General features: G+C 42.1%; 1 protein-coding gene and 1 pseudogene across 1 annotated transcript in view; one reads left to right on the top strand and one right to left on the bottom strand.

The window, feature by feature from the left end:
• The window catches only part of LOC101993818, a 90,299-nt pseudogene extending 80,357 nt beyond the window's left edge, over window positions 1-9,942 (bottom strand).
• A 4,354-nt stretch (window positions 9,943-14,296) lies between these two features.
• The window catches only part of Ucn3 (urocortin 3), an 8,656-nt gene continuing 6,009 nt past the window's right edge, over window positions 14,297-16,943 (top strand). The window contains exon 1 of the mRNA XM_005354907.3: window positions 14,297-14,619. The gene's annotated coding sequence lies outside the window, so the exon portion shown is untranslated. The remainder of the gene's footprint in view (window positions 14,620-16,943) is intronic.

Genomic DNA, 16,943 nt, shown 5'->3' with positions numbered 1-16,943 from the left:
AGAGACAGAGAGAGACAGAGAGAGAGACAGAGACAGAGAGAGAAAAACAGAGAGCCAGAGACAGAGACAGAGAGAAAGACAGACAGACACACAGAGAGAGACAGAGGCAGAGAGAAAGACAGACACACACATTTAAGTGAGAGAACTTTTTTAATTTTCACATTTTTTATTTAGTATGTGTGCGCAACACAATATTGTACCCCTCCTTCTACACATTTAATTTTTACACTTTTTTATTTAGTGTGTTTGCAACACAATATTATACCCCTCCTTCTACACATTTTGATCTCTTTCTGAGCCCTTTTTTGTTTCCCTTACCTTGTATAGAACCTGAAACTCAAGCTTGGGCTTTTGACATTCTGTTCCAAAACCTCAGAGTATTTTTCTAAATAAAGGCAGTTTCTTGCAGAGAGAAATACCAAAATTCAGCTTTTGGACATTTTTGAGGGTATTTTTTCCATCCCAAAACCCATGACTTACATTTCAGCCCCACTATTTTGCCCCCAAAACCTGTTTGAAAATAATGGCTTCAAAACCCATTGAAATAGTATGCATGGCTGTTATAAAGAGCCAAAAAAAAAAAAAGTTACAGTTTGAGAAAAGATAAGAGATGCAGTTTTGAAAACTCTGCACTTGACCTGCTTCTAGAACAGTCATATCTAGATGGCTGTTAGGTATGTGGTCTTGGGCTCTCCGCAAAGAAATGCCTGCGCTGAAACCTCAGGATGAGTTGTCACACAGCAGAAGAAGCTTCAGCTTACACAGCATCCTCCCAGGAAGATGCAAAGAACAAGACAAGCTGGAATGTGAGTATGAGAATTCTGTGCAAGCTGAAGTTGGCAGTGAAGGGCACGTTCTGCTTCTGCAGAGGATCCAAGTTCAGTTTCCAGTACCTACGGCAGACAGCTCACAACCACCAGTCACTCCAACTCCAGAGGATCCAATGCCCTCTTCTGGTCTCTCAAGCACCTGCACTTAAATGTGCATACCCCCATACAGATACATACAATTAAAAATAGAACATATCTTTAAGAAAAAAGCAAAGAATTCTGTGAAGAACACTGTATTTCTAAGATGCCAGGAAAGATCAAGAACCAGCTGAGAGTAGTGTTCCAGAACCAAGAGATTGTTTTAAGAAGGAAGTAATAAGTGACAGAGAGATTAAGGAAAGATTTAGAGGAAATTGTTGGGGAATCATTCATCATTCCATCTATTTAAGATAGGATGGTTATATTCTACCCTGTAGGGATATTAAGAGGAGTAAAGAAATTGATGTATGGAAAATACACACTTCAAGGTGGCCCAAAGTCCTATGGTGATCAATCCATGGCTAAAGTTTTTTGCTTCTTAGTGATCTCTCAGTGATCTTTTTTCTACATTCTGTTCTTTCATTCATGTCTTTTCCCTTACAATACAATAGCTACAAAAAGTGTGATTCATTTTGTTACTGTTAATTACTAAGTTCCTGTTATTTCAAATGCACTGATACAGAGATGAATCTCTTTATTTAATTTTTTTAACTCACTAAGTGAGTTGAGATGGAAGATTTGTCAGGGGTTCACTGTGACTCCATAAGAGTTGTACATGAAGACCCTTCAGGAAAAGTTTGAGTTTATTATACCACAGCTTGAGTTCCTTGACCCAAAAATGGAATTATAAATCAAGCTAAGGTTTGGGCTGTTTTGTGTCTTTGACCCAAAGCAAAAACAAATAGCCTTCTGGAGCCATTCTCCCAAGTCTCAAATATTATCTTCCCCAGTGGTATGTCCACTGTTACAAATAATCCTACTTATGCTCATGAAGCAACCCTAGTTAAATTCATCAGATCACAAAAAATAAAATACATGAAAGTAGGAAGCAATGTTGGGGAAAAAGAGATAGAGAGGAAAGAAGATAGAAGAAAAATGGGCCTTTGGTTGAAGAACATTACGTGTGTGTGTGTGTGTGTGTGTGTGTGTGTGTGTGTGTGTGTGTGTGTAATTATAAAACAGTAAATGAGTGGGAACATGAGTGATTGGGTTGCGAGGATCAAGGAGGAGAGTACTAAGCGAGAGTACTGGAAAGATAAAAACCTGACCCAAGTCTTAAGCTCAGGCACTGTAAATCATTAAACTTTGTAACCACTTTTCAAGATTGTTTCAGCTATGCTGGATTTTTTTTAACATCAAGTTGTTAATTTTTCCAAAACAGTTATTAGGGGGTTGATTTTTTTTTTTAGCATTTCATACTTGAGTAGTATAGGCATCTCTCTCATTCACCCTTCTCCCCACTCCAACTCCTCCCGACACTCCTCTTAAATCCATGATCTCTTCTTTATTATTTTATACATATGTGATAAATTCTTGGTTATCAACTTGACTACATCTGGAATTGACTAAAATCCAAAAATGGAGAACACACTTGTGAGAGATGTTTACTTAGTTTGAAGATTTATTAGACATAGTAAAATACGCTTTTAATTCAAATCCTCTGTGCTGGGAAACGACACACCTTTAATCCGGGCCACATCTTCTCCTGGAAGCCTATATGGAAGAAGGAGACATTCCTCTTTGCCTGCTTGCTTTCAGCTTGCAGGCAAGACCATTCCTCCTCTAGCATTACAACCTACTTCTTTGGGATTTTAGTGTACACTGAAGATCAGTTGAGACATCCAGCCTAGTGGCCTGAGAAACTACTAGATTCTTGGACTTTCCATTTATAGAGAGCCAGTGTGGCAGCTGAACCACAGCCAGTAAATCATTCTAATAAATCCCATATATATGAAATATATGTGTGTGAGTGTGTATATATATATATATATTTGTGGAAAGTGAGTGTGTATGAAGGCGTAAATCACAAACAATCCCACACCAGTTTGAAATTATGACCAATAGAGAAGCTATTTATTTAAAGGGGGAAAACTTACAGATCACCGTCCCAGACAACAGCCCTCTGCTCAATCAGGAAGGTAGCCTAGTAGCCAGAAAAGGAGCTCTAACATCTCAAAATACAGTGAAGGAAGCAAAGAACTTTGTGGTAAAATTGACTGGCTCCAGATACACATCAACAGTCTAAGGTTTCTAAGTGTGCCCTTGAAGAGAATCTTCTCTCCAACAGCCACAGAACTTAAATTGTGGAAAACAGAACCAAAACCCTTATTATTTGGTTGGTTGAATTACAGCAAATATTCCAATTCCAATCTGAGGGTGTTGGCAGTTAGTCTGGGGTGGAAATGGGTGTGAGGAGCCTGCTGAAGATGAGAACTTTGAACCTGTAGAGTCTCAAGGGTTTATCTCACCTGAGGAAATAGTCTCTCCATGCTCAGCAGGTGCTCTCTCTCTCTCTCTCTCTCTCTCTCTCTCTCTCTCTCACTCTCTTTCTCTCTTTTACACACACACACACACACACACACACACACACACACCAAAATACTACCTTCTTCTTCTTTGGCTGAAGAAATCGATCCTTCATTGTCTGCTAAATCAGCCGTTCCCTTCTCTGAAGGAGGTGTTGTCTCTAGACTTATAACTCAGTCTCCTGAGGAAGAGGGACGTAGAAGGTGTCATCCGTGAGGCCGCTAAAGAGCTTAAAGAGTTTGTTGTTTCCTTTGATCAGAAGTTTGGGGAATATATATGGGAGTGGATTTTAAGAAGGTGAGATAACGGTGGATGTTGCTCATCTTATTCTTTACTCTTCTAGAGACCAGAAAATCCAAAATGAAAGCCTGGAGTCAAAAACATCCTGAACAGGGAGTCACACGGTCAACGCTCTTATTTCACAAGACAGATCACTGGCAGATAGCTGTCTTCAAAGTGAACTTTGAATGTTTGAAAAAAAACAAGCCTAGGAACAAAGGAAGAGCAAGTCAAAGGCAAGTGATGAATAATCACTTGGGGAAATCTCATTCTCACTTGTGAGCTGCCCAGAGAGTGCGGTTGGAGTTCTCATTAGCAGCTCAGTTCTGCCCAGATTGCTCTGCATTCCATACAGGTATGATGTCAGCAGACCTTCTGCAAATACTACGACCAACCAGCACACCTGCTGCTCGCCAGGGTCTGGTGTTTCTTCTCTTCCAGCAAGAAACTCAACTCAAAGATGCCATGGGCTCAGTGTGCCATCCGCCTGACATGCAGAGTGTAAAATGAGTGTGGGAAAGTGATTGGAAAAATAAAACTCGCTAAGGCAACATAAAAAAGCAGCCTTTAAAATTTTCCCACTGTTGTTATACATTGTGTGTGTGTGTGTGTGTGTGTGTGTGTGTGTGTGTGTGTGTGGTGTGTTCTGGTGTATACACTGCTGTGAGAATATATGGGTGTGTACAAGTTGTCAGGTACCGTCTTTCTCCACTCTCATCCTTGTTTTTCGAAACAGCATCTCTCTCCGGACCTGGACCCCACTGCCTGAGCTCCACTAGCTGGTCAGCAAGCAGGAGGGAGCCCACTGCTTCCATTTCTCCAGGGCTGGGAATACAGGCACACTTACATTCCTATGAGTTTCCAAGATCTGATTTCAGGTATCTTATGCTTCTGGAGCAAGCACTTCATGAGCTGAGCCATCTCTTCAGGCCTCCAAAGAGGGTATTTCATTAAAAATTGTCTATGTTACATCTAAGTATGCATGTGTGATTTGTGTGTGTGAAGGTAAGTATGTATGTGGTATGTATGTGTTATGAGTGTGTATGTGTGTGTAAGTATGTACATATGGTGAGTGTGTATATGTGTTTGTTAGTGTGTCTGCTTTAATAGGCAAATGTTAAACTGTATATTGTGATAATTCTGAAAATTAGGACAATAACAGTTACTGAGCATAGAAAACAGAAGCTGCTACAACTTGGAAAAGTAGATGTCGGAATCTAGACAAGATGAGACAGTCCTTGGCTCTTGGTTCTTTCTCTTCTTTTTCTTTAGAGACCCAAAGCTATTTCTTCCTCCACCTAAATCATAGTCCTATAGCTGCAAGAAAATAGTGAAGCATAAAGAGAACCAGGGCAGATAGTTTGGTAAGGCCTTTGGCTTTCTCCAACCATTGTAGAATCCATCGCTCCTTTCAGAACATGGAAACAGTATGTATGAAATGCAGAGGTCTGAGGCACTATGGTGATTAGTTTTAAGTACTTTTGATCCAGCTACTTGGGGTGGTCCAAAGGCCAGCAACACTGGCAGCTTCGGGAACTTGTCAGAAGCCCCCATCCCAGACACACTGAACTGGAACCTCCGTGGTGAGCAGTAGCAAAGGAGGGTGGCTTCTTTTAGGAACGCTTGTGAAGACTAATCTGAGAAGTCGTGAACTTGAGTGGGAAATGAGACCCTTAAGAGGAGCAAATGATCATGTTCAAGTGAGGTCATACAAACCCAGAAAGAAAACTAGATGAGAGAGAAGTTTTCTCTCGGATGCAGAAGGTGGCCAATAATACATATATAGCGATGTAAACCAGTGTGCATGTGGGCACCATCTAACATTAAAAGAGAACAAGGAAGGCAAAATAGAAGGGGATGAGGAAGGGCTGAATGCAGGTAGTGGACATGAATTATGAAAGAAAATATGAAGCTAGTTGTTTTTATACTTCTAATTCAGTCACAGATATTTTTGGTGATGGGGGTTACGTCTATAAAATACAATCCATATTGAAAGTCTAAAATTTAATAGGAAGTCCCACAGCTTCCACTCTGAATGCCTATTCTAACTGTATAGAAGTTTATTGGCTTATATAGGCTTAGAGTCTATTAATTTTGATGTGAGATGTTTTTATTTATTTAAAAAATTTTAATAACCAAGTTAATAAAAATTTTAAAATATAATAAAAATATTTTAACGTGGTGAGTTGAGTGAAAGGTGATGAGGATTTCCATAGTCCCAATAGCATCTCAGCTTCAGAATAATATGTGGAATCATGATCGGTACCGAAAAGTGGAAGAATGAAAAGCCACTGGTTAGTAGTTCATATTGGATGAACAGGAATAGCCTATTAGAGATTCCTTGCTTCGGGGAACAGGAGCAACATAGATGGTAGCTTGTAGAATCAAAGTTACATTTATTTGTAGTCATTGGATTTATTAAAGGGCATTCAGGGACTAAAGAGATAGCTCTGCATGTAAGAGCACTAACTACTCTTCCAAAAGACCCAGGTTTTATTCCTAGCACCCAGCACCCACATGGCTGCTCACAACCATCTTTAACTCTAGTCCCAGGAGATCTGATGCCCTCTTCTGGCCTCTGTGGGCACTGCATCCATATGGTACACAGACATACACACAGGAAAACCATGGATAAACAGAAAAATAAAATGGAAAAAAAAGGTATGTAATGCTGGGGCTAGGGAGATGGCTCATTTGGTAAAATATATGTAGAAGCATGTGTACCTTAGATCAGATCTCCAAAGTCCAAATAGTAAAAGTGGACACAGTGGGGAAACCCTGTAATTGCAGCCATAAGGAGGCAGAGAGAGGATACCTAAGACCCGAAAGGCAACCACTCTATCTCAATTGGTGAGCTCCATGTTTGACGAGAGATCTTGTCCCCCCAAAATAAAGTGGAGGGGGATTAAAGAAAACACCAGGCATCAGCACCTGCTCCCTACACAAATCTCCTGCACTCGTATACACATGTGCCCTTGCAGACACACACGTTCTCCTGTGAATTCTACAATAGAAATTAATTTTGCATGGTTTTCCACTATCAAAAAAAAACTCTTAGTGGTGTTGCTGTTTTACCTGGCACCAGATCTTCCTAAAATAAAATCCTACACTCTTCCTGGATTGTTAAAGATAAAATACAATCACAATGCCATCTGACTCCCCACACTTGTCTTTCTGGATAAACATCTAATAATCCTTCATCTTTACCTTATTTTAATAATATTATCTTCAATTATAGGCCCCATGGCTAAAACAATCACTCACTCTCATGGCAAGGCTCAGTTCCTCCCTCGTGATCAGCTGCTGCTGCAAAAGACAAAGCCACAGGACATAGTTGTGTCCAGGGCCTGAGATCTAACACAACCATGTGTGATCCTGTCTAAGTTTTTTTAACACACCTGGATCTCAGTTTCCTCTTTTGAAAAAAAGATTGACTTAGATAGTAGGACCAAATGTTCGATGATTCTAGAAAAGTTTATTCAAAGTTCAGAAACATTTAAAATCCCTACAGAATATCTGTTCAGTATAAGATGTGATTACTGTGAACATGTAATTTTATTAGTTTGACCCCAGCCCACATATCACAGAGCAAGCTGGCTAAAGCATATATCACACAGACATAAGATTCAAATGAACTGCCTCCTTTCCCACGTGGTGATGAATAAATGCATGTGAGAGCCAAGCAAGGGTCTTACACACACACACACACACACACACACACACAGACATACAACTACATTGCACACACACATGCACAGATATACACCTACATGAACACACACACACAGAGAGAGAGAGAGAGAGAGAGAGAGAGAGAGAGAGAGAGAGAGAGAGACATAAGCCTACATGCACACACACAGGCACACACATATACATGAGACATGCACACACATGTACATACAGAAATACATACACCAACATGCATACAAATATACATATACAACCACCCCAAGCACCATATTTCTCCTGCATTGCTCCAATGTTTTTTCAGTCATAGTATTTTCAAAATTGTGGCTGGAGGAATTGTTTATTTGGATTTGGCTTGGGCTTATGTTATTCAACTTAATTTAGTAATCAAAGCTGTGTTCCAAACACAATTTTGTACAAAATCCTATTATACAAAACAGAGAAAAGCCGGAATGCTATTGACTGTGTAGAAAGCAGCCTGAAACTCTGCCCCATCTGTCTCCTCTTAAATCCACTCCCAAATCATTCTCTCCTAGAAATATTTCACAGAAGCCTAAAGCTCCCATCTCCCCAGACGGCTGCTCATTTCCAGGAAGAGAAAATGGAGAGGGGGTAAATCTAATTGGTTCAAAACTAACAATTCTGCTCCTTGGTGATTCTTTTTTATTAAAACAATCCTATGAGCCGGGCAGTGGTAGCACATACCTTTAACCCCAGCACTTGGGAAGCAGAGGCAAGTGGATCTCTTTGAGTTTGAGGCTAGCCTGGACTACAGAGTGAGTTCCAGGACAGGTTTCAAAGCTACATAGAGAAACCCTGTCTCAAAAAAAAATCTATATAAAATGAACCATAAACTCAGAAGATAGAAAAACAGTGAACGGAAGCTGCACCTCACTGACACGGTGCTTTCTTAGCATACTGGAGACCTAGGTTCCATCCCAGCACTTTAAGGGTTCTTTCGGGATTTTTAATGTGTGTGTGTGTGTGTGTGTGTGTGTGTGTGTGTGTGTGCGTTTCATGCCCTACATGTGGATGTCAGAGAACAACTCTTGAAAGCTGGTTCTATCCTTCCATCGTGTGGGTCTGGGAAACCAATCCCAGTCATCAGTCTTGGCCATGGGTACCTTTATTCACTGTAAGCTGTCTAATTGCCATCAAAAACATTCTTTAAAAATACTTATATCAAATGGGATCATGCTATTTTAAAAGTCTACTTCTGTCTTCTGCAAACAAAAATATTCTTTAATGTTTTTATTTTGCATACTTCATCATCTTAGCCACATCAAGTGAAACTCAGGTTTATCGATATCAAACCGCTTGCCTGCTTAGGCACACACCATATTCTGAATGAAAAGTACCTACCTAACATGCTGAAATCCAAAATTTCACCCAAGAAAAAGTGCCAGCCAGGGGTTTTCTTTTTTTGTGACAGCGTTTGTCAGTGACCTGTAACTGGCCACGTAGGGTAGCTAGCAACATAGTCACACGATCCACCTTCCTCTGCCTCCCCAGCATTGGGATGACAAGGCATGCTACCCTACCTCGCTTTCGGTGTTTGTTGTTGTTGTTGCCTGTTTATACGGGTTCTGAAATTGACCTCAGGTTCTAACTGCCTGCAAATCAAGCATTTTGCCAACTGGGCTGTCTCCCCGTCCCTGCATTTACCACTTTTAACCATGATCTTTAACACGAAGATTTCGGAACATACGCAAGAATACCTTATACTCATTTTGATTTTTAGAATAAATCCAGAGAACACACATTACTAGAGAAAATATTAAATGAGCATTTCCAAATTCTTAGTGAAATCATTTCAGAAAATTTTTGCTCGGCTGCCAAGGCTGTCTGAAAAAAAATGACCATATCTTTAATCCGAAGAAATGTAAATGGGAACAAAAGAAAGCCATGGTCTCCATGTTCACAGTCTGGAGGAGGGTAAAGAGTAGAGAGAACTTGGGTATTCTGTTGCTTTAGTTGATGGACTTTTTAATTTTGCCGAAAGGGAAGGAGGAAATCACTTCGTGCTGGGTGAGATCCTGTGCTGGTCCTACCACTGACATCTCCTTTAAGTCTCTCAGGAACAGGACCCACGGGTGCAGTGGCTCTCCTTTTCCAAGAGAATCCAAAATATAAAGAGTCCAGGTAACCGGCAAGAGATCATCCGTGTTCACCACTGCAGGGTTTGATAAAGCAGTCAGCCTGTCTGATTCCAAAGCAGAGCATTTATGGCAGTTTTATGACCACCCCAAATAGACTATTTTTCTGGAAAGGTGCAGTCTAAAAGAAGTGATGGGTGCCAATGCAATTTTAAGTGCCCGAATTTTGACAAAGAAAATGAAACTGTAGATGATAGACTAAATAAATAGATCAATAAATAGAAAGACAGACAGATAGACAGGAGGAAGAGAGACTTCAAAATTCAAATGTGTTTATTGGAATGGTTTCCCAGTCATCTCAAATCGTGGTGCTCATCGTACCACTTTCTGTTTTCCCTCCTGTTGTTACTAGAGGACCATGGAAGAGGCAGCACACAAGACCACAGTTCATGCACAGCTGAGGATGATTTTACAGCATCCAGAGACTTCATACCCACGGAGAAGGAACCGGAGTTCCGCACCATGTGCTTCTTGTGTTTCCTCATCTTTTTAGGAGAGAATAGCCATGTTCTCCTCAGGAAGACAGTACCAGCAGACAAGACTTTATTTTATTTCTATTTTTCTGAGACAGAGTCTCACACTGTGGCCCTAGATGATCTGGGAAACACTACGTCGTGCTGAATTTGATGCTCAGCATTAAAAAAAAAAATCAGTGAAAATGAACTTGAAGAAAAAAAGAGTATCCCCGTGAGCTGCGCTCAGAGCTGCGCTCAGAGCTGCACTTGTAGTCCCAGTACTCTGGGGATAGAGATGAGGACTGAGTGTTCAAGAGAAGACTGGGCTGTAATAATGAGACTCTGCCCCAAGAGAAGAGGGGGGACCTTGAGAAGGGAAAGATAAAGGGAAATGTAGATGTTACCAAAGATGAAGAAAATCGTATAATGGCAAAACTGTCAGTTGGTAAGGAGAGGTAATCAGCAAGGGGCACGCTCATAACAGAGCCTCAAGATGTTGGGGGGGAAAATGAGACAGGCAAATAACAGAGGGGATAGAGAGCTTTTCTAAGGCCTTTTCTTAATTGCCTTCAACTCATCATAATTTTTATGCTAAAATATTACGTCTTGGTCTGGGAAGAGGCAGAAATGGAAACTTCACTGTCTTGGCTCCAAGGTAAAAATCTTCTATATCTGTGAAACTTCCTTACAGCTCCCTAATGTCTTGTTCCCTTTTCTCTACGACAAGCTCGGATTTTAGTAGTTACATTGTTAATCTAAGCACTTTGGGCACACTGGAAAATGAACGTTATAAATATAAAGCCATTTCTACTCATACATGAGAGTGGGTAGCTTTCTCTTCTCTTCTCACCCCAGCCCTCCACAGAGTATTTTCTCCCTTAAACAACATTCTAAATGTTGTTGCTGAACTCATAAAAGATCCTAATGGCTCACAGAGGCCAGAGAGACTTGCAAGATCAGCAGCAAGTCTGGCGAAGGCTTCAGCAGAGGGTGGGAGAGGAAACCACCACTTCTTCATGTCTAAGTGATACCTGGGGAGCTTTCCCCACTAATCACCTTTGTGTTGTTCAGGGCTGTCCTTCAAGCTGTAAAGCAAATGATTACTTAGTGAGGTTTACATCCTTAACAAAAGTGTATACCTACACTACACCTGCCATGCTCCCCCCGGTGTGGTGATTTAAAAGAATATGGCCCCCAAAGGGGGTGGCACCATTAGGAGGCGTGGCCTTATTGGAGGAAGTGTGTCACTGTAGGGGCAGGCTTTGAGGTCCCTTTTGCTCCAGCTTTCCTCAGTGTGACTGACAGTAGGCTTCATGTTGCCTCCGAGTCAGGATGCAGAACTCTCAGCTCCAGCACCATGTCTGCCTGCAGCCACCATGCTCTCCACCATGATGATAATAGACTGAACCTCTGAAACTGTAAGCGAGCCCCCTCAATTATATGTTTTCTTTTATAGGAGTTGCCATGGTCATGGTGTCTCTTCATGTTATACCCAGATCCTCATAGTCCCCTAAAAGCCAACAAGGAGACCGAGCTTTTATTGAATAAAAGCAAAGCGCTTTTATTCATACACAAGTTCATGAACTCAGACTCTCCATGTGTCCAACATATTGGCGCGATTGAAGAGCCCTGAGCACAGTTGGGGTGGGGTTTTTATAATAGCAGAGGGATTTCTAAGGTTCAGGCCCCCTGGTTAGCTGATATTTGTCCAGGGGTACCCTGGTGAAAAGGGAATGGTTGTATGCTGGGCTGAGCAACACCAAGTGATCCTATTTACAGTAGTTAGAACATTAGGAATTTCTTTGGATGGTCTGCTCCTGGGTGGAGCATGGGTGGTCTCAGTTGGTGGTCTTTCTCGGAATCAGGTATTGTGTTATGGTAAACTAAGACTCAAGCCTACTTTCCTGTTGGTCTATAAGGCCTGTCTTGGAAGGTGTGTACCAAGCTGCCCTGGGTCCTACATTTGCCTCTTCACAAGTACTGATGACAGGACTCAATCATGGGTCTTTTCTGTCCAGAGGTTCAAGGGGTTGATATTGGGACCTCAATAGTTGAACACTATTGACCTGTTTTTGAATAAAAGCCATTAGTCTGTTGATGAGGCAGGGGCTGAGAGGAAGTTCTAGGAGCAAGCTCATTAGGGGGGCTGCCAGAGCTGGAAGGAAAGTGGCTAACCAAGAAGACCGGTAGAACAAGTTTTCATACCATTCAGCTTCCAGTGTGAGTGTTCTGTTTACTGTCATTAATCTGTTTGTTTGTTTTTTTTAACAAGGCCATTGAATCTCTAATTACCCCAGAGTGATTGACATAGAAACAGCATTTATTTTCCCCAGGGCAGCACACAGGCCTCCTTGTTGCATGAAGAGGGGGTGCAGACCTCTTCCAATTCTATAAGGCAACCTCAGCAATAGAATCTAGAGAGGTCTCTAACTTGAGTATAGACTGTTCTATGTTTTTGAGATCCAAATTAATGACCAATTACAGGGTCTGGTAGTTTTCATTCTGGAGGATTAAGGCTGAGGTGCCCACCTCTGCTGCTCCTTCCAGAGGTCCTGAGTTCAATTCCCAGCTACCACATGGTGGCTCACAGCCATCTGTAATGGGATCAGATTTCTTCTGGTGTATACAAAAAGGACATGAATAAATAAATCTTTTAAAGAATATATATGTCTTAGGTGTTGTAATAATAAAACTGCTGACCTGCCCTGTTACCTGGGTACCCTGTCCCTTTAAGAGACTACCCACTCCCAATTTCCCCCTTTCCACTGAGGTACGTAGATCTCTTGCCTTCTCTCCATCTCTCTCTCTGTGTTTGCCATTCTTCTGAAGAGGTAGTCTCTGCCTTTCCCCTTCCCCCTTTCTCTTTCTTCTCTACTTTTCTCCTAAATATCTGAGGACACCGAAAGGTCTTGATCATCTAAGAAGACCACCTAGCTCATCACCTAGAGCAGCGGTTCTCAAACCCCTTTCACAGGGGCCACCTAAGACCATCAGAAAACACAGACAGCAAAATTACAGTTAAGAAGTAGCAGTAAAAACGATTTTTTTGGTTGGGGTCCCCACAACATGAGGAACTATATTAAAGGGCTGCAGCAACAGGAAGGATGAAAATCATTGACCTAGAAGAATTCCAACTAAGGAACCTTCATCTGGGCCTTGGCCTCTGGTTTTGCCATGGAGACCCAACCAGTCACATGGCTCCTTTAAAATCTACTCGACACAAGGTCTAAGGTGGATTAGAAAAAGTATTGTGCTTCATTCTCATCCTGACTCTGTGATGCAGAGTCTAGGTGGTAGCAATAAGTTCATTCTCATGGTCTCAATTTCGTCATCTATGAACTAAGGGTCACCTGTCTGGATCCTTCCCCTCCACATCTTCTAGGATATATTTTTTTAAAAATTTATTTATTCATGTACTTTATGTGTATACCAGAAGAAGGAATCTGATCCCGTTACAGACGGTTGTGAGCCACCATGAAGTTGCTGGTAATTGAACTCAGAACCTCTGGAAGGCTAGTCAAGTGTTCTAAACCACTGAACCATCTCTCCAGCTCCTTCCTAGGACATATTAAGTGATGTTTACTCTTTAAACAAGTCTCCAAACACTTCTCAGTGTAGATCAGCTCCTAGCTTCTTTCTGTCTGACTCCTTCCCAGCTGACTCCCTCCCTTAGCTCAGTCCACACCAGATGACTGCCCTCCTGGGTGCGCACTTCTGCTTTCCTCTCACAGAGCACAGGAAACTCTCCAGTGGGCAGTCCTGCTACTTTCTAAACAATGGCATTTGCTGCCTGGTAATCAAGTTCTGTTTTCTGATCCCCCCCCCCTTTCTCTCTCTCTCTCTCTCTCTCTCTCTCTCTCTCTCTCTCTCTCTCTCTCTCTCTTGTTCTTTTCTAGACTAGCCTTAGCTTAATTTTCAGCATCTGAAAAATACCAGGAGCACAGTAGGTGTCCAGTTAATGCTGGGTGCATAAACTAGTAAAAATTAAGTGATTTCCTATTAAAACGCTCTGGACCCCGGAATATTTGACCAACACAAACAATGATAATGAGCTGTGTGAGCAGCCAGCTAACACTCACAGAGCCCACAAAAGGACAGGGCAACAGATGAACTCCAAACCACCTTCTCTGCTTGCAAAGCAGTTTCTGGCCCCAGATTTCCAATGGGAGGGTTAGCTGGAGTGAGAGGTAAGAGAAGCTGGAGTCAGCCGGAATTAATATCAGTCATGAAATCCTGTCCAAAGACACTGCTTCTCCGCTTACCTGAGCTCTGGGATCTGTTATTGTTTGACTTCTTTTGTTATTTAATTAATGAAGCAAGTTGCCTGGACAGGAAAAAAAGAAGGAGGTGACTAGAGAAGGGAGAGGCAGGAGAGGTTGCAGTCTCCCGAGTACCTGTCATCTCTGTGACGTAGACAGCTGGCTCTAGTTGTATTTTAAATGAAATCTCACCCTAATGTAGGCACCACGTCTGGGATTACGATCCACCCTGTGATCTGTCACTTTTATATATATGTGCACAGGGGAGTGGAGCGGTTTCCATAGAGAGGAAATATCACAACCCACCTACGAACAATACCAGAGAAGACAAAGCTGCGACCCCAAGCAATCAGAAGTTCAGAAGACCTGCCTGGAGCAGCCCTGCCAGTCCTTGGAGCTGTGCCCCTCGCCCTGAGCAGTTCCACTCCGGAGCAAAGTCCGCTTACAGGCTTACAGGTAAGGCTGTTCTTAGGGACTGACTTAGAAAGTGTAAATGAATTTTCTCTCAACAAGGGCTGGGTGCTAGCCGGCTGAAAGAGTTGATACGGACCCTCAGTGGGAGCTCACGTGTAGGGAGTGCTGACCTCCATTCCCAGGCTTGTTTTAAATCAGCAGAAATGGGTACCTAAGACACCAAGGAGACGTTATTCAGGGGGCAAAAATGACCATTCCTTTGTTAGTATACAGAGCCCTGCTTTGAAGAGGTGACATATACAGTGCAGTTTGTCCTAACCACACACACACACACACACACACACACACACACACACCTCTTGCTTCTAAATACAGTCCACCTATGAATACAAAAAAGTAGTCTTTGGTGACAGTTTACAACTAGATGGGGATACTAATGCTCAGAAGCTAGAGTCCCATATTACACACTGCCTCAGAGCAGCAAGGGTGCATAGATCTGTCATTCACTTGTACATGCGTCTTGCCTGTGTCATCTCCTTCCCTTCCCTGGCGTGCCAGGGTAGGGGGCAGTTACTACAACAACCCCAAGAGTTTAAGAGGCTAACCCAATACAACATAAAAGGTGAAAAATTCTCCCAGGCTGGAATCATTTCCATCTTGGAAGGCTGGGACTATGAGGGGGTTGGAACTGGGGTGCAGTAGCTGAGTGACTAGCACCTGTGAGAGCAAAAAGAGCAAGGACGCATAGAGAGGAATGTTTTGTGTCTACCTTTTATGTTCGGGTTTCCTGAGAATTCCATTTGCCTTATCCTTTTCTAAATACAGCTGCGTAAAGGGGGTGGAGACTCTTCTAGGAATGGAATAATTAAGATACACCCATTGCTGGTTTATAACATGACAAATGTATCCTCTGTCTTTGGGGGAAGAGAAGAGTCTGCCATCCATAAGACTCACTTTTCATGTTCAGGGGAATTGCTTAGGTCTGGATCTAGGTTGGAGGGGGTTCCATACAAACATTCCAAAAGTAAAATATTTCAAAAAAAAAGTGTCATCCCATATCTGAAATGTTGAGTGTTCCCTAAGTCCTGCAGCGTAGATTCACAAAAAGGTTTTAGCTGGCTCATTTCTTCATTGAGTTTCTTATCTGTGTTTGCAGATACTCTGGGCCTCAGAGGTCCAGCTCTGTCTTTATTGCTACACTTGGGAAGCTGTGGAATCCACGATTTCTCTGTCCTGTGCTTTTTCCTCGGTCTGGCCAGGTCCTTCACTGTCTCATGTTTAAGCTTGATTCTGTTACAGGTGTCTAAAGTGAGTGTATCTCTTTAAAGGTCCCATGGGGTAGCCCTGCTTAAATAACCCCAAAAAGCTTTAGCCGTTTGAAGATAAAAAAAAAAAATCAGTGCACAAATTTACCCCGTAAATCTAACTGACCGGGGCTTGATGTTTCCATAGGGAGGAACAGGGACATCTTGAAACTTGATGTTGCTTCAGTTGAGGTAAATGGTCCTGAAGAAGTTAACAGGAGAACTTTGTTCAAGAACTATGCATTACCTAGAGAACATGGGCACCTTTTCTGTAGTTTTGCTTTATTTGGATTGGTTATTTGCTTCAGCTTGTCAAAGCGGAGCCACACATAGTCTTGGGTTGCCTGCTACCCCCTATGTAGCCAAGTATGGCCTTGAACTCTGACCTCCCCATCTCTACCTCCCAGGACTGAGATTAGAGCCATGTGCCACTATCTATACCTGACAAAAAGCATTTTTCCTTTGATTCTATAAAGCCTCAGGAAAATGTAAATGAAGCATTATAAGAAAATCCCTGAAGAGAAATGTGACTCTGTCTCCCAACTGCTAACCATAACATTAATGGTAAAAATACCCAGAATGGTCAAGAAGCCTTATATTTCAGATAATGCAGGGCTAGAGCTAGGCTTCTCCGTAATACACAGTGTTGAGGATAATTGTCTTTGTAACAACTTTCCATCAGTGCCAAACCAAAACACCCACATCCTCATCCACACACACTAGGACCTGGGGTCTGCAAATGAAGTCCCGGACAGGATATTTGCTTGCAGACACATCTTAGGTTTCATTCAGACATCCTTGGCCTCCTAGCCATGATTTTCTTCTCTGACAGAAACACAGGATTTAAAGAATAAGAAAATAACATACTTTAGAAAATTGCTCTCTCTCTCTCTCTCTCTCTCTCTCTCTCTCTCTCTCTCTCTCTCTCTCTTTTTCTCTCTGTGTGTGTGTCTGTCTGTCTGTCTGTCTGTCCCTCTGTGTGTGTGTGTCTGTATCTGTCTGTCTATCTCTCTTTCTCTCTCTCTCTTTCTCTCTCTCTCTCTCTCTCTCTCTC

The sequence above is a fragment of the Microtus ochrogaster genome, chromosome 16, assembly GCF_000317375.1.
Source record: "Microtus ochrogaster isolate Prairie Vole_2 chromosome 16, MicOch1.0, whole genome shotgun sequence".
Classification (NCBI taxonomy): Eukaryota; Metazoa; Chordata; class Mammalia; order Rodentia; family Cricetidae; genus Microtus; species Microtus ochrogaster.
The sequence above is the reverse complement of the archived record's forward strand: the minus strand, read 5'-3'. Positions and strand labels throughout refer to the sequence as shown.